Source organism: Macrobrachium nipponense, chromosome 31 (assembly GCF_015104395.2).
Source record: "Macrobrachium nipponense isolate FS-2020 chromosome 31, ASM1510439v2, whole genome shotgun sequence".
In the NCBI taxonomy this organism is placed as follows: domain Eukaryota; kingdom Metazoa; phylum Arthropoda; class Malacostraca; order Decapoda; family Palaemonidae; genus Macrobrachium; species Macrobrachium nipponense.
The window spans coordinates 33,589,884-33,606,423 of NC_061093.1; the positions used below are offsets into that span (position 1 = coordinate 33,589,884).

The following is a 16,540-nucleotide window of genomic DNA, read 5'->3' on the forward strand; positions in this document are numbered from 1 at the left end:
CTGTGTAAGTTTTAGGTAAATAAAAGGATATCTGGGTGTAACATTTGCAACTGAAAAGGTTTTAATAATTTACTGTATGCGGACATTATTTAAAGACCAGGACGCAAGTGTTACCATGCGCAAACACCACAGGCGGATGGACAGATAGAAAAAAACAGAGTATAGTGACTATGCATGTTGACCTGTTGAGTCTTGATTACATATCTATGTCAAGTACACATCGCCCCCCCCCCCCCACCCCCTAAATAAAAAAGATGAGAAAACTTGGGTCACAGGAGTCTGCAGACGTTGCTGAAGAATTCAGCCATGGGCTAGCACGGGCTCTTAATCCTCAAGCGGAGGAAGTCGTGTGGTTAGGAAAGTGGTTTTGGTGGTGCTAATGGTGCCATGATATAGCCCAAACTTGCTGAGGATTGAAGGCTGTCTGATGGGTGAAAATGTCTTATCCTTTTCTTAAGAAGAAATGTCTGCGTATGACACCGGTCATATAAAAGCTCAAATGGTAAGAGGTTCTCCCAGTACATAGCGCACACAGACATCTGTTAACTTATTAACACGGTATGTCTCCACCTACTCCGAGGTGCTAAACATGTCAGGAACTCCTTGGGACGCCATGTTTAGTACTATAACCTCTTTGGAGATCAAATTATTACATACACCCATTTCTATATTGTGAAGTCGACAAATTATAAATGATATCCTCGTTTTATCCTGGACTTTGACAAAGGTATAATATAATGTATGTAGGTATGTAGTGTGTGAGGAAAATGAATAATTAAAACTGTACAGTAGTCTCCTCCTGTATAAATATAAAACTGTTTTTGTTTTAGCAGCATCGGAAATAATAATAATAATAATAAAAATAATAATAATAAATAATAATAATAATAATAATAATAATAATAATAATAATAATAATAATCAATAATAATAATAATAGGGAAAAGCATCCGATAGCGGTTCCAGCGAACCCCGCTTTGCGTCACTAACTCGTTTATTCAATGACAAGCAGACAAATAAAAGATATTCCAAAAAGATGCAGGTAAATCTCTCGGAAGGACTTGTTCCACATTTCTTAGAATTAATACCTCTCTACAAATAGGAAAAGCCATTACCTCTACAGCTTTCTTTTGTAATGTACTGAATTTAAAAATACATATTCAGAATACTTGGCTGATAAAGAATCGATAAAGTACCGAAGGAAGATAAAATATTAGACCTACGTTCAAAATAACTACCGTCAATGATGTCAGTGATATGATAGAGATGCCATTTCATTTTGCTTTTGTGGCAGTATCTGGCAAACTATGTATTGCTTTGCTTTTGTCCAGCACGTGTATATATAATCGCAGTTCAGTGATCCTTTCATTGAGACAGTTGGTAAACTCTCAAGACTCAGGTTGGTTAGTGGTTTCAGACACTGTCTGCAGTTTTACCCCAACTTAAAGATAATACAGTTTATACATGTGTCATTGTAAAAACAAAAAACGCAATGCTCTCTTAACTTATCGAATACTTCACGCGTTTCGGATACACTTGTCACTACAAAGCCTGAGATCCAAATGCGAGAATATGAGGCAATTCTGAAGTCCGTAGCAGGGTTTGAACTTGCCGGATGCGAACTTAGAAATTGCCTCATATTCTTGCGTTTTGAATCTCAGGTATCGTAGTTACAAGTGTTTCCGAAACGTGTGAAGTATTCGAGAAGTTAAAAGAGGGCCTTTTGGTTATTACACTAATATATAAATATATATATATAATATATATATATATATATATATATATATATATATATTTGTTTATATATCTATATATAATATATATAATAATATATATATATATTATATATATCTAAGTAGTTTTCCACATAGAAAAATTAAAGAACTTTTAGTTGAGAATATGCCCAAACAATTTTCGTCCTCCGATAGACCTCTTTCTTGAAGCATTTATAACACATATTCGTGCTTAAGAAGATTATCAGTAATACATATATATATGTGTATGGGGAGATTCCCCCACCCCCATTATTCATCAGGTAAGCGTGTAGCACAAAACGGAAGGCAAACCAACACACAGCATTACACACACAGCCTCTCTCTCTCTCTCTCTCGGCAATCCCTCTCTCTCTCTCTCTCTCTCTCCAAGGAATCTCTCTCTCTCTCTCTAGCACCGACACCTCTCTCTCTCTCCACCTCTTTCTCTCCATTCTAACAGGTAATGAAAATGAGAGAGTCGCATCATAACATTAACATTTATTAACAATGAATAAATAATGGATAATCAAGTAATCCAGTCTTACAGGACTAACTCAAAAAAACCCCGAAATAGTAAAATGTCTAATAGTAATCATTAGTCACCAAAACGTCCACACCCATCAGGGAACTAACTGCCAGAATCGTCTGTTTCAAAGACACAGAACACATCCCGGTAAGTACACACACAAGATTAACAATCAATGACTAAATATTGGATATTATCATAAAAAATGTCAAACAGATAATAAGCCAGCCTTCGGCTAAAACACTTCAACACTCACCCAAGCAACCGGAACACTTAAACACAGTTAATCAAAACTCTCCCCCCCCGGCGAACGCCACGGTATCTTGCCTTTGTCTCCAAGATCCTACTATCAAAATTCTCCCATAGACTTGCGTATGAAACTATTAAAGGGAAGAGGCGCACACGCACATACGAACGCACAGTTCGTTAGCGCCTCACGGTTCTAGCTGCATCCAGTTTCACAAAGGCACTTTGAGAAGAGTTCATAAAACTGTCGTACATTGACTTGTCGAACTAAGCATTTTTATCTCACGCCATCCCTAGAAACTCATTGTTCAGCTACTCTCAGGTCGCCGCTCCTGCACTGTTCTCCACATTCCATAGGTCACAGAGAACACATGGAGGACAATATATTATCAATCAAAAACACCCTAGGCCACTACATATGTATATATGCAAATGCAATGCCCTTGTCCTCTGTTTGTAAGCACCATAGTCGACTGATAACGAAGCACCTTATTCATTGCATAATATCTCATCCTGAGGTCCGAACAAAACAAATGTCCTATGACTTGAAAGGGGTAAGAGCAGCATATATATATATATATATATAGATCATATATATATATATATATATATATATATATATATATATATATTGTATATATATATGTACGTGTGATCTGTCTGTGTTCAATCCAGTTAAAATCGTTAACTCCTAAACAATCATTCCCAAGTATGTTTATCAATAAACTTGTAAACAATTTGCTGAGAAAATCTTGAACCCATTTGATCACGTTTCCTTTCTAACAAACACCGCCAATCTTCAGTCCATAGGAAAGAACAAGAGAAAGAAAAAGAAGAAAAATGGCAAGATCTTTCTTCCTTCTGGTAGCTGTCATCGTAGCAGGTCTGGTCTGCTCAGCTGTCGGCTCTAGGGGTGTCACCCCCTGCCGTACTCCCCCCCGCCGTGAAGTGTCCGGTTGCAAGAATTTCTGTAACAATGATAAGTTTCGGACAATATACTTGCTGCGACGAAGATGACAGCCCAAGTAAGTACATTTTCGTGTACCTAAGATAATAGTTTTCTCTCTCTTGCTAAACATTACTTTTTTAGTGCTGCAAGAGAGATTGTCTCTCTGTCCACTGAATTTGAGGTTTTTTTTTTTTTTAGGCCGATCCATAGGCCGATGAAGATGACAGCCCGAGTAAACAAGTTTTCTCGTAAATAAACCATTCGATTTCTGTGTCTCTTGTTAAACATTACATTTTAGTAAAAAAAACAAAAAAAAAAAAAAAAAAAAAAAAAAATACAGATTCTCTCTCTGTCCAGTGAATTTGAGTGTTTTCCCTAAGACGATCTTAGATGATCAAAATTTTTGCCACATTCTTAGCATTGCGCCAAAAACGTAATCCCCTAGGTAGCTGATTGAAGGCTTTTTACACAGTAATATGTATAGCGCATAACTAACGAGCCCAAATATAGCGCCAGGAAAGTATATATCTAGGACTATCTTTATATTCTGACAACTGTTCCAACTCAACAATCAGACTTTTTAGTTTCCCTATCGTGATTGACTTATTTTAAACGACATGACTGTAGTAGACTCACATCAGCCGTGCATTTGACGTCTAGGCCAGTCCCTTACGACGTTCTTGATTGGCTGTTGATAAGCCAACGACAGGGCTGGAAACTATCAGTCTCTCGAGAGTTCACAGGCAGTATGATTGTTCCACCGCTCCTGAGAGAAACGTCTTTCAAAAGTATCCCTCAGGAGAGGTGAAAGATACATCCTACCTATGTGAATGTGAACTCTCTCGAGATACTGAGAGTTTCCAGCCCTGTTGATTGGCTTATCAACAGCCAATCAGGAGCTTCGTAAGGGACGGTCCTAGACATCAAATGCACGGATGATGTGAATCTACTATAGTAACAGAAAGTGGTCTGGTCACACCTACGATCTGAAGGAAGGTGGAGTTGGACAACGAGACCTTTCACCTGCAGAAATAGACTGCCTGACGTGGTAGAGTGAGGAGAGAAGCAATACCCTATGTCAAAATTTCTGTTCCGAGCTGGTTGTCAAGCGCTTGGGGTAGAAATCATTCAGGAAAGTACTCGTAATTGTCGCTACAAGGATCATGTACTCAATTAGGGTATATTTTTTAGGCAGTGAAAAAAAAGAAAAAATGGCAATAAGACTACTATTTTGGAAGAAAAAATCACATTATGAAGTATTCTTAGTTCCATTCATGTCGAATTCCGAATTCAGTACCTACGATGTAACTCACTCTTTAGGAGATTACATGTAAGAGCAATTACCCTGACCAGAATTCAACCCGTGCCTTTATGGCTGAGTTCATTAAGTCTACTGCCACCACTGTGTCAGCCATAAGGGACGCAAGTTCGAAATCCTGCCCGCAGTAAGAGCACTTACTACATATAATTCCTATGGTAAAATAAATGTATTAATAGTGATAGGTTATTTGTAGCTGAGATTTTGCAACTGTAAAGAATGTAGAGACATTAATGTAAGACTATTCAATACGTATACATGTGTATACGTATGTGTCAATTGTGATACGCATTTGAACATAACGATTCGGAATTCCCAACAGAAAGCCACCAAGGACGCTGCCCCAACAACCCCAATCACCCCTCAGGAGACGGAAGCCCTCTGCGTCGGTTTTCCCGATCATCCTTTGCCACAGCGACAGCGAGTGTAACGATAACGAGAAGTGCTGCTACACCCTCGACACCCAGCACCGTATTTGTAGAAGATCTCATTAAGTAGAACTAGAGCGAGCAAGGGAGCCGTTTCAAGGCAAATCCCAACTACTACTACAAATGCAAGATCTACTTAAATAAAGAAGATGGTTTAAAAGAGCTAGGAACCGTTTTCACAGGCTAATCCCGCCTAACTACTAACTACTACTTCTACTACTACGACTAAGGCTGGGTTACCGTAGAACAACTCCGATTTGATAATTATCTGAAATTGTACTGAAACACTCCAATATATTAGTCATCAAAAACAGGATGCTATGTAATTTCCGTTCACCCAACTTCTGATATTGCTAAAAATATAGGATATACGTACATATAGAGAAGGAAATTTCACAATTACTGAATTCTTAGAAAAATATGTAAATATACTATATATATTTCGATAGTAAGTTTGGCTAGCCACTGCTAACTGTCGAAATATATGCTGTACATCTTCCTAGATCATTCAAATTGTTGTAGAATTTCCTTCTATATTCCCTAGTACGACAATGCACTGATGTCCTAAATATTACATAATTATAGTGTTATTCATTAAAATAGGCTGATACGTTTTTAATCAAAGGCTAGAGTGATAAAAAAACATTATAATTATTGGGGTGACTAATATAATCACATCTTGATTACATCATTAGTTATTTTCAGTTTTAATTTCCACTTATTCATTTATCGTTGTTGCAAAAATTTATCAATCAGAAAAAAATCAGGAAGTACTTTAATTTAAATATTTTTTAATCCATTAACCTGAAATACATACAGTGTATTCATGTTTTGTGTCGATAAATAAATAAATGTTATGCTTCAAATCAGTTCATGTTGTCCTTAATTACCTTTCAGCCTTCGCATTTTTTCTATATGAACAAAAACAATGCTTTTCCTTTTTGACTGCAAAAAACAAACATAGTTTTTAACCTTTTTATTTGATTTGGATTTTAATCATAATTCTTCTATAATAATAAAATTGAAAATATCAACATAGTCTTACAACGTTCAATTTAACTATTACTGTTTATATTTTACCATGGTTAATACTTATTAATACATATGCTTTTTTACCGAACAAGAAAAATTTGTCAAAATTGACTCAAGGTAAACTTAGCTTGATGATTCATGCTTCCATTACTAGTCTTCTTTTTTTTTCTTTTTCTTAGTTTAAATACTCATTGTTCCGGAAGGAATTGTGACATTTCGTTCTTGTATCCTTATTTTTGTGTCGTTTTACATAATCTTTATTTCTATTTTGTCTCTTTTGCTTATGACCTTCACTGCCTTTTTTTTTACCTATTTTAATAAAGCTTTAGTCCCATGATTCTATATTTTCGTACGATTGTCCTTGTCGAACTGAATAATCTGATGAAAATGATATACAAGCTAGTATAATATGCATGATAAACAGATAGTTATTCATTTCCTGGTAAAATATAGGGGAAAGGTTATTAGTTACGAAAGAAAGTTAAAAGAGAATAAAACTTTTAAAAAACAACAACCACGCTCACAAACAGAAATTGTTTTCTGTTGGGTACAAAAAATATATTTTGGTAAAGTATTCTCTGAATAAAAACTACAGTGTCCATTTGTACTTTTGGAGAGCGTAAAGTAAGATTACGGGTGCTAATAAACGAAAAGCGTAAGAACTGAATTATCTTCGCGTTTAGCAAGATACTGAAGATAGATGTTTTACAAAGAACCGTAGAGACGGGGAGGTGGGGCCTGGCTGAAGCCATGAATATTATATATTACACACACACACACACACATATATATACGCATAGTGTAGTTAGTTCGATCACTTTTAACCTTATACAGTGCAAAAGATACATCTCTCCATTTCCATCTTTAATTTGAAAATCAATATCTTCATTATTGTTTTTCTATGTATTTGCATATATGTATATATATATATATATATATATATATATATATATATATATATTATATATATATGTGTGTGTGTGTGTGTGTGTGTGTGTGTGTGTGTGTGTGTGTGTGTGTGTGTGCGTATTTGAAATCACCAGAACACATGATGTATGTTTGGAACCGATGTGCGACAGAGGAACTGCCAACATTTGTAATCTTGGACCCGGTTTTACCTCTGGCTTTCTAACACACGTGTGGTAGCCTACATCTGTGTACTCATATATATGCGTGTGCGTGTTCCCGTCATTTATCATGTAAGGTCCTGAGTATATATTTAAATTTTAAAACTTTATCGGAAATAATCATCAAAAACCCCCAGCCACCAAAGTCTATAAACCCATTTAAGTGGATGTTCCATAGAAAATAAAATGTAGTACGTGCAGAGACAAGTTCATATTTATGGTAATTTATGAATGGAATTTGAGCTCTTAGATACACCGATGAATCTTAGCTCTCAAACATGACAGCTTACAAGTGTCACATCACGTTCTTATCACAGATCACGTGACAAAAGAAAAAATGAAAAAAACATTAAGGAAAGTCTCTTTATTGTAGTTGAGTTTTAAGAAGTGAGGTGAGCTAGGCCTAGTCAAAGCCCAAAGCTAGTTCATCTTAGACTCATGTTCTCTGAATCAAGCAGATTTCCCTACAAAAGCCACCTTGTTTCTGGGCAAAGTTGAGTGCAGCATACAAAAAGAAAAAGTAAACCCTCGTGTTGTCTGATTTTTTTCTTTTTTTTTTTCCTCCAGCTCTAAGAGTTGGATGACGAGCCTCTCTCGTGGAAATGTTGAACTCAGACCTTGGATGAACTGACTTTGATAATTCTTCTTGACTTGCAAAGAAAAAATTAGCTGGGTATGTGATTTTTGGACAATCACACATGCAGGCATATATATATATATATATATATATATATATATATATATATATATATATATATTGATATATATATATATATATATATCATATATATGTATATATAATACACACACACATGTGTGCTTGCTTCTGCTTGTACGTATATATACAGATATGGATACTTATATCATTCCTAATCTCGGATTTTTGTAACTCGTTTTCAAAGGCGTCTTAATCATTGAGGTCCTTGGCATTCCCCCTTTACCATATATATGACAGCCAAAAAATATCCTCTTTGTTTATTTTGGCCACCTGCTTTCTTATTTTCTCGCTCCTTCACATGATCGCAAGGGTGACTTAAATAACTATACCGAATCGCCTAGACTTCCGTCTTTTGTCTCCCCTGAACCTCGTCATATCTCGCCTTTCCTTACTTGTCATTTTCTACGCTCCTGGACTGGAAAAGCGCAGGATTATAGCGCACTAATCCTGGAAAAACGTCTCATGGCCTCTCGAGTCTATAGGAATCAAGGATGCGTAAACGAGCCGATCTTTATTTCTAGAATTTTTAAAGCCTATACCACATCAGATGATGACACTTTTATTTCTTCTGTGGATTCATTTTGTCAACTACGCAAAAGAGGTAGTTTCTCTCGAATTTGGTTTTCATTGTCAGACCTCTTGCTGAAACTTTAAAATAGTCCTTGCTTATGTGAATCATTGATCCGCGTTCAGGCGGTAAAGCCCTGTATCATCCTATGTTCGTAACCTCATTTAGAAATTACCAGTGCTAACTTTACACAACTGAAAAATGGTCCGAAGACACTTCGGCGCAGTCGAGTTTTCTGTACAGTGTATAATGCTCAGCCGCGGCCATGAAACTTTCAGTCACCGCCCTGTGGTGGCTTGTGTTATTGGCACCTATAGTGGTCCAGACGCACGATCATGGCTAACTTTAACCTTAAATTTAAAAGGAAAAAAAAAAAACACTACTGAGGCTAGAGGGCTGCAATTTGCTATGTTGATGATTGGAGGGTGGATGATCAACATACCAATTCGCAGCCCTTTAGCCTCAGGAAGTTTTAAAGATCTGATGGCGAACAGACAAGCCCTACTGCCGTTCACTGACGTAGAACGAGAGACGGCGCCACTTCCTGTCTGGGAGAAAACGATTCCTGGCGGGAATCTACAAAACCAAATACTTTCCTAAGAAATTGTTCTGGGCTTTCCCCATTTACATATAATAACCTAATAGCAGAGCGCGATGGCACAATTACAGATATGAATAAAAATGGAAGAAAATTAAACAGATAAAAATAAAACTGTATACAAAATTGGGTAGTACAGTGATTTGAGATGATTTTGTCATTGTCGAGTGAATGGAAGACGGGTTGGCAAAACGTGGTTATGCAATAATTTGAAAGGTATGCGGGGAACGAAGGAGAAGAGAAAGAGGCGCAGTAGAATGAAAATCTCTCGGTGACAAGAAAGCACAACAATGCGAGGATGATAAAAAGAAGAAAGGAAAAAAAAAGGTTATATGCTCAGAAGGGCTCCACATACCGCAAATCAGACTTTTCTACAGGTGTATGATGCAGTTTCATCATTAATTTGTGTGCAGGCCCTTATCATAGGTTTATTTGCCATGGAACAAATATTTAACTGAAAAATTATATATTAGTAGTAATTTCGTATTTGACAAATAAACGTGGTAAGAAGTGCAGATCATAACTGGTAATAGATTGGACTATTAGAAGCCGTACAATATATTACATAATGGCTGATATCGAACGTAGTCTCACCTATGTGAAAAACTGTACATCAAATTACGTTCTGAGCGAGTTACAAGATTTTGCGTTATTCAATAAATCTCATGTTAATCAATCCTTTCGTAATAAAATAAAATAAAAAAAGATATATTACGGATATACGTTTAGGAAATTACACGCGCGGTTCTCTCCCAAACAACAAAGCGAGTGGAAAACTGGTTATTCCCAAATGAGTAATTTTCCTAGAGTGCATCTGTCTTCGAGTTACCTCACGATTCAAAGAATCTTTTTTTTTATTTTCCTTACAGATCAATTGAACTTCGGGGTACAAAGCAGATTGTTGTCCCTTAACATAAACAGGTATTTGTCTCGTTGTGTAAAAGGCGCTCAGTAATTTCCGTGAACATGTTCCAGCTGGTATAAAAAATATCTACTTGGCACCTCTGCAGTCAGCGATTCCAGCCTCTCTCACTCTTATTAAACTGGAAGTTGCTCCGTTCAACAGCAGTCGGCACTTGAACGCCTATACATCACTAGCAGTTCCTGGCAATATCCCCATCTTATAGATTAGTAAGTAAATTTGTTTTTGTTTTTTTCAGCTCTGCCATTTAGCTGCCGACGTAGAAAATAGTTCCGTGATGAAAAACTGAATTAACAATAATTTTCCAGTTGTCCGTTACGTCGAACATCTGATGTAATAAAAAAAAATCTTGGCATTCAAACTAGGTTCATTTATCACTGCTGTTAAGTGAAATATCGAGAAACAAAATTTGGAATATGATGAAAAGTAATCTGACCATAATTAATATTCGCTGGTGTGCAGATGGAATTTGGTTTGGAAAAAAATTCAATGTGAGAGATTTGTCTAAAATCAGTGATTCCAACGCTGCGTTATGAAGTCACGGAGATGCTTGGCTTTCTTGGTCAGTTACTGCGCTACTACTTAATTCATTCACCATAACATTAAGATCTTATCAGCGTTAAGACCAATTCCCTTAAAGAAATGGTGTGGTAAACGCTGTCCCCACGACACACACACACATACACACACACACACACACACACACACACATATATATATATACTATATATAATATATATATATATATATATATACTACATATATATATATAATATATATGTATATAACTTTACACCTAAACCCAAAAACACAATCATACATTTAAATCACATTGAAAGACCAAACCACAGAAAAATAAAAGAAAGAATAAGATTTAAAACTTGAGAGTCAACATAGTACTACTAACCACAAGCCCCACCTGAGCTGTGGAAGTGAGGAGATAGAAAGGAAACCGTTGAGAAAAAAAAAAAAACAATGATAAACTTGTAAATAAATTCAGATGTTGAACAACTGCGCAGATGACAGCTTATTTATAGTTGGAACAGCCGCCTTTTTTCTTTTCTTTTTTTAGATTAAAACCGTATGGTAAAGGTTCGCTTAGGCTCATCATCATTCTAGATTCACACCGGGCTCTTGCTCTAGGGCAGCACGTAAGCATAGAATAACATAAAGGACTTGGTTTTAGAACTGATAGTAAGATTGTCCAACCTGAATAGTCGAATATAAGACTTCGAGTGTGTTGGAAGAGTAGATAATGTAATTGCCTTAAACATGTGACACTTTGATATATATATATATATATATATATATATATATATATATTATATATATATATATATATATATATAAAGAAGTCACAATTATAAATGCACGGTGGTCATCTACAAAATCGGTTGCCTAATTGGCTGTTTACAATCTGTTATCACTTTTTTTTTTTCAACCGTATCCTTTCAGTCTCCTCACCTCCGGTGTTCAGGTTGGTATGGTGTTTATGCCAAGAAATTAAATCTAAATTTCTTCATCTCATTCATTTTATTATTTCACCGTGTTGTGGCGTTTTGAATGTGATATCTAGCCTATGATTGTGTTCTAGTTGTAAAAGCGTTATCATCATAGTGTCTTCAATTGTTTCAGCCCTGAAAATGAGACTAGAAAGCGTGGCGCGAAAAGTCGGATGATGGATGACTGTCCCTACACTCGACCTTGGTGTACTGTTGAACAAGGACACCTTTTCTTGTTGTATGTAGTGATATATATATATATATATATATATATATATATATATATATATATATATATATATTATATATATATATATATATATATATATATAATATATATATATATATATATATGTTGTGTGTGTGTGTGTGTGTATTTGCATCCTTCTCTGTTATTGTAACAAGCATCTTTTCTATTAAGCTGAAGGTATTTGCCCTCTTCTCAATCCCGCTAAGGCCATTTCTAATGCATGACCGATCATATCTAGTGTCTCAATTTTTCGGAAGACTGTGACACGCGTGGAAAAGGCAAAATGACGTGGAAACCTATTCTGACGGAGAAATAACCGGCTGGAAGTCGGTCAAAAACATCACCTAGCCAGTTAGAAAATCGAGCTTAGGTGAGGAGAGCAACACTGACTAGTAAAAAAGTGGCCACCTTTTCAAGATTTGTCTGAACTTATCTACATCTATCAGTCTTGTCGGAATCATTTTTTTTTTTTTTTTAATCTTTTACATTTTTCGTCACGGCCAGGTTTCATACCATATAATGATATATGAAGTCTGTTTCAGTGGTTTTGAATTTATATTGTTCATATTATTATTAGTTTTTTTTTTTTTTTTTTGTCATATATCTAGTCAAAACGCTCAAAACAAATCCTCTGGGGACAAAATAATAATTGAACTTTATCTTATCTGAAATTGTTGAACTAGTTTATTTTTACCGTTAATTGAGTCTAATGCTTCTTTGATTCTTTACAGGAAACGATGGCTCGTCTTTGTATCCTCGCGATCGGTGTTCTAGTTGCCGTTGACACAGGCTCACGCCACAAGTTACCATGCCCTCCACCTAAGCAACCCGTGGAAAGCTGTAAAAATTTCTGTAAATTAGAATTGCCCGGAACCACCGAGGGTACTACTGCTGTGATCAGCAACGGACACCAGGTAAGAATTAGAAAAGGATTTGTTATTAATGATTTGCTTCGAGTAATACACACACATACACTATATATATATATGATATATATATATATATATATATATATATATATATATATATATATATATGTATATGTATGTTATGTGTGTGTGTTGTGTGTGTGTTTGAATAACAGGGGGAGTATTTCAACTGGGAGTGGTTGAAATTTGAACTTAAAGTACCTCATTTTGGTAATAAATCCGTTGACTATCAATTTCTCAAAATCAGCTCCGTATTAAGTGACTCCATTGTGCTCTAGCACAACTAAACTGTTCGTCTTGCTTTGTGAGACAGCAGTTGGTTCTTTTGTTTACAAATGTCACCTTCTTTTACAGCTGGTAACCCTGGCACTTGCCCCAAGGTTCCTCTTCTAGAGAACGAAATCGAAGTCATGTGTGATCCCAACGATCCCAACAGCCCCTACAGCCTGAACTGCAAGACCGACGCCGACTGTTTCCAATGGGAAAAGTGCTGCTACGCTCCGGTGACTCAGCAGCGCATTTGCAGAGCAGCGGTCTATGACCTGTGAGGAAAGTTGGCCGGTTCGAAACTGACTGACGCCGTCGTTTCAAAAAGTGATTTTTTTTTTATGATTGAGTTACAATTGTGACTGATCTGGTCGTTAAGGAAATATGTGATCGATAAAGACTGAGCATCCTTTGCAGTTATTAAGTGTGATTGTTTGGGGATTAGAAACAATGTTCTTCATGGTTTGAATGCGCATTATTATTATTATTATTATTATTATTATTATTAGTTATTATTATTATTATTATTATCATTATTATTATTATTGTTGTTGTTGTTGTTGTTGAAAAAGAAACCAACAATTCACTTTGTAACTTGTTTACTTCTAAGTATTTACGGTTTCTTTTTTCAATCTTCAGAAGAAAACTGAAAGAAGTTTTTTGTTTGATTATTATTATTATTATTATTATTATTATTATTATTATTATTATTATTATTATTATTATTATTATTATTATTATTTACTTTTTGAGTGTTCATGATATGGAATTGTTATTTCCGTGGTATTTGTTTGAAATGGCTTGATATACAGCATAAATGATTATGTCACATATTTGATACCGATCTCTTGTAAGTTTGAACATACCTAGCAGATAATGTGTTCCATAGTAATATTTTAATGAAGTCCGTATTCATAATAAATTCGTTTCTTTAAACCTAATGCCGAGGACGCTGTGAGCTATGATAAAATACCTCACAAATATTGATGGGAGCAAAATGAATTTGGAACATCTTCAAGGCAGGAATCAGCCCTGAAATTTTATAAAACACAATGAAAGAAAGGTAAAACACAACACCTATACTCGGTTTTTTTCCATCTGTCCACCCGCCTGTGGTGTTTTAGTGTGGTACACTGCGTCCCAGGCTTTGGATAGCTACATTCGGCTTACATTCAACAATTATAATTTTTTCCTATTTCGAATATTAACGGTGTAATTCGCATACAGTAAATTATTAAAAACACTTTTCAATTGCAAATGTACACCCAGATATCCTTTTATTTACCTAAAACTTACACATAGCGTCAACTATCTAAAGCTCGGGACGCAGTATTACCATACACAAAAAACCACACAGGCGGGTGGACAATCCAAAACTTAAACTGAATATGGAATGGGGCATAATTGTGATGGGCCAATGAACAGAATGACAACTATCATGATTTACACAAAAGTAACTGTGAGGCCTTTTAATCATAATTGAAATTTAAAGAAGTTAAAATAACACTTACATTGAATGTAAGCCATTGCTAACAAGTTACGTAAATGAATATACAACAAAGGGTTCATAAGTATTCAAGGTCGAATCCTTCGAAGCTAGAAAAACACCGTCTCCGAGATTTAAACAAAATATCACTGGTGAAGTAAAGCAGTTATTCCGTCTATCTTGGGTAGGAGACGCAACGACTGAATACTAGGCTAAGAATATGTGGTATGCATTAGAACTATAATAAAACATTTATGAATAAATAAATACAATACAAAAACCCATAAAATTAGTACATTCAGCAGTTCGCCAGACAACTTTTAACACTGTGATCCCACACACATAGGCCTAGTCTTTTTCTTGACCTTGCCTGTAAAAGATGCATTAAGCCTTAAATTCCGGGGAAAATTTGTCCAACGATAGTCCTCTACGACTAGAGATTTTTTTTGGGGGGGGCAAAATGTTAACTGAGTTCATGCATGAAATTATTAACCCCCTCCAATTACCCCCAGAATTTAAGAAAAAAAAAAAAAAAGGCAATGCATAACCTGCGTCACCAGAATCTGCACGTGAAGCAAAAGAAATGATTAACGTAAAAGACTCCTCACTTTACATTTTCTGTCTGGCAAGTGGCAGAAAATTTTTTATTTTAAGTCGTAGGCATTTGTTCCATTTTTTCATTTTTGTTTATTCAATTTTCATTAAATATGCCATATGCTCTTCTTAAAAGGTAGTGTGCCATCTAATTCTAGACGGGACGACACAGAACCAAAGAGGAATTCAAAGAAGATATAGGCAAATCAAATGCAATTTCCAAGAAATACAGTAACTTAATATTCACCGGATAACAAAAGGTCGTCTGTTCACAACGCAAATGTTTATCAAAAAATAATACAAGTCACACAACCGTGTTCAAATGGCGTCCCATCAATTCAACAAAAGTCAATAGTATCCTAGTGGGACTTCGAAGTGCAAGAAAAACCTAGAGTACGATTAAAGTAATACGAACGTACAGCTTTTTGTGTTTAAGGTTAGTTTCGATACTTACTTTTACATATGGAGGAGAGCAAATTAGCCTTGCAAGTTTCAAAAGTTGCCTTCGTCTATCAAAGAGAATTGGTATATAAAGTGAATAGTAATCATTCTACCATCAGTGGTTTGTTTAAGCATTACTACTGTCGATATCCAGATTTTGAATCGCCCAATAGCTCCTTAAAGTAGAGTTGAAGCTGAGAAGAAAGAAAATTCTGTAAAAATAAATAAATAAATAAAAACTAGCTACTGCAAAGTTCCAGTAAGCCTCGACTTAAATCAAAGACCCCAAAAACGTTTTCAGCTTTTGAAAAACTTCAATACTCATCCCAAGTTAAACATAGTAATACTAAATGTCGCATATTTTGTAGTGGATTTTGGTCACAGTATGTATAGTTATACCAAATTTGAGTAAGTGGCAGATCACATTTGGAGAGTGGCTGAAGTAGGTCTATATGTGTGCCTGTCTATTCCTGTGGGGAGGAAACGGCCTATTTCACAATTGGATGTGGCTGTCAACATCATTCAAGGATACTATCTAGCCGAACCAACTTTGGGTAGGAATGCTGAAAGAATACTCAAAATAGAATTAGTCTTACAAAACCCATCAAAACGATTACCAATCAAAAAAGGTCGAATCAAGTTACAACTGGTCCGCTCATATTCCACATGCATATCAGTCATGCATGTAATTAATTGATCAGTTTAAAGGAACAATCGTCAAAAATTAACTAAAGCAAACAAATGTCTTTCCACTTTAGGACTTTGATTTAGGATAATTTTTTTGTTAAGTATTGGAGTTTTGGTTCATGTGTAAAATGACCAGGAATTTAGCAAAGTAATCAAATTTGTGTAAAATAACCATGACGCACTTGTAAGACACACACA

At 35.5% G+C, this 16,540-nt stretch overlaps 1 long non-coding RNA gene and 1 pseudogene across 1 annotated transcript; both read left to right on the plus strand.

Moving 5' to 3' along the window:
• Positions 1–1,362: 1,362 nt before the first annotated feature.
• On the plus strand, positions 1,363–5,411 carry LOC135206499 (uncharacterized). The gene is made up of 3 exons (XR_010312767.1): positions 1,363–1,399; positions 3,330–3,551; positions 5,116–5,411. It is a non-coding gene; the product is annotated as an uncharacterized LOC135206499 (long non-coding RNA).
• A 6,300-nt stretch (positions 5,412–11,711) lies between these two features.
• On the plus strand, positions 11,712–13,467 carry LOC135206500 (uncharacterized; annotated as a pseudogene).
• The last annotated feature ends 3,073 nt before the right edge of the window (positions 13,468–16,540 follow it).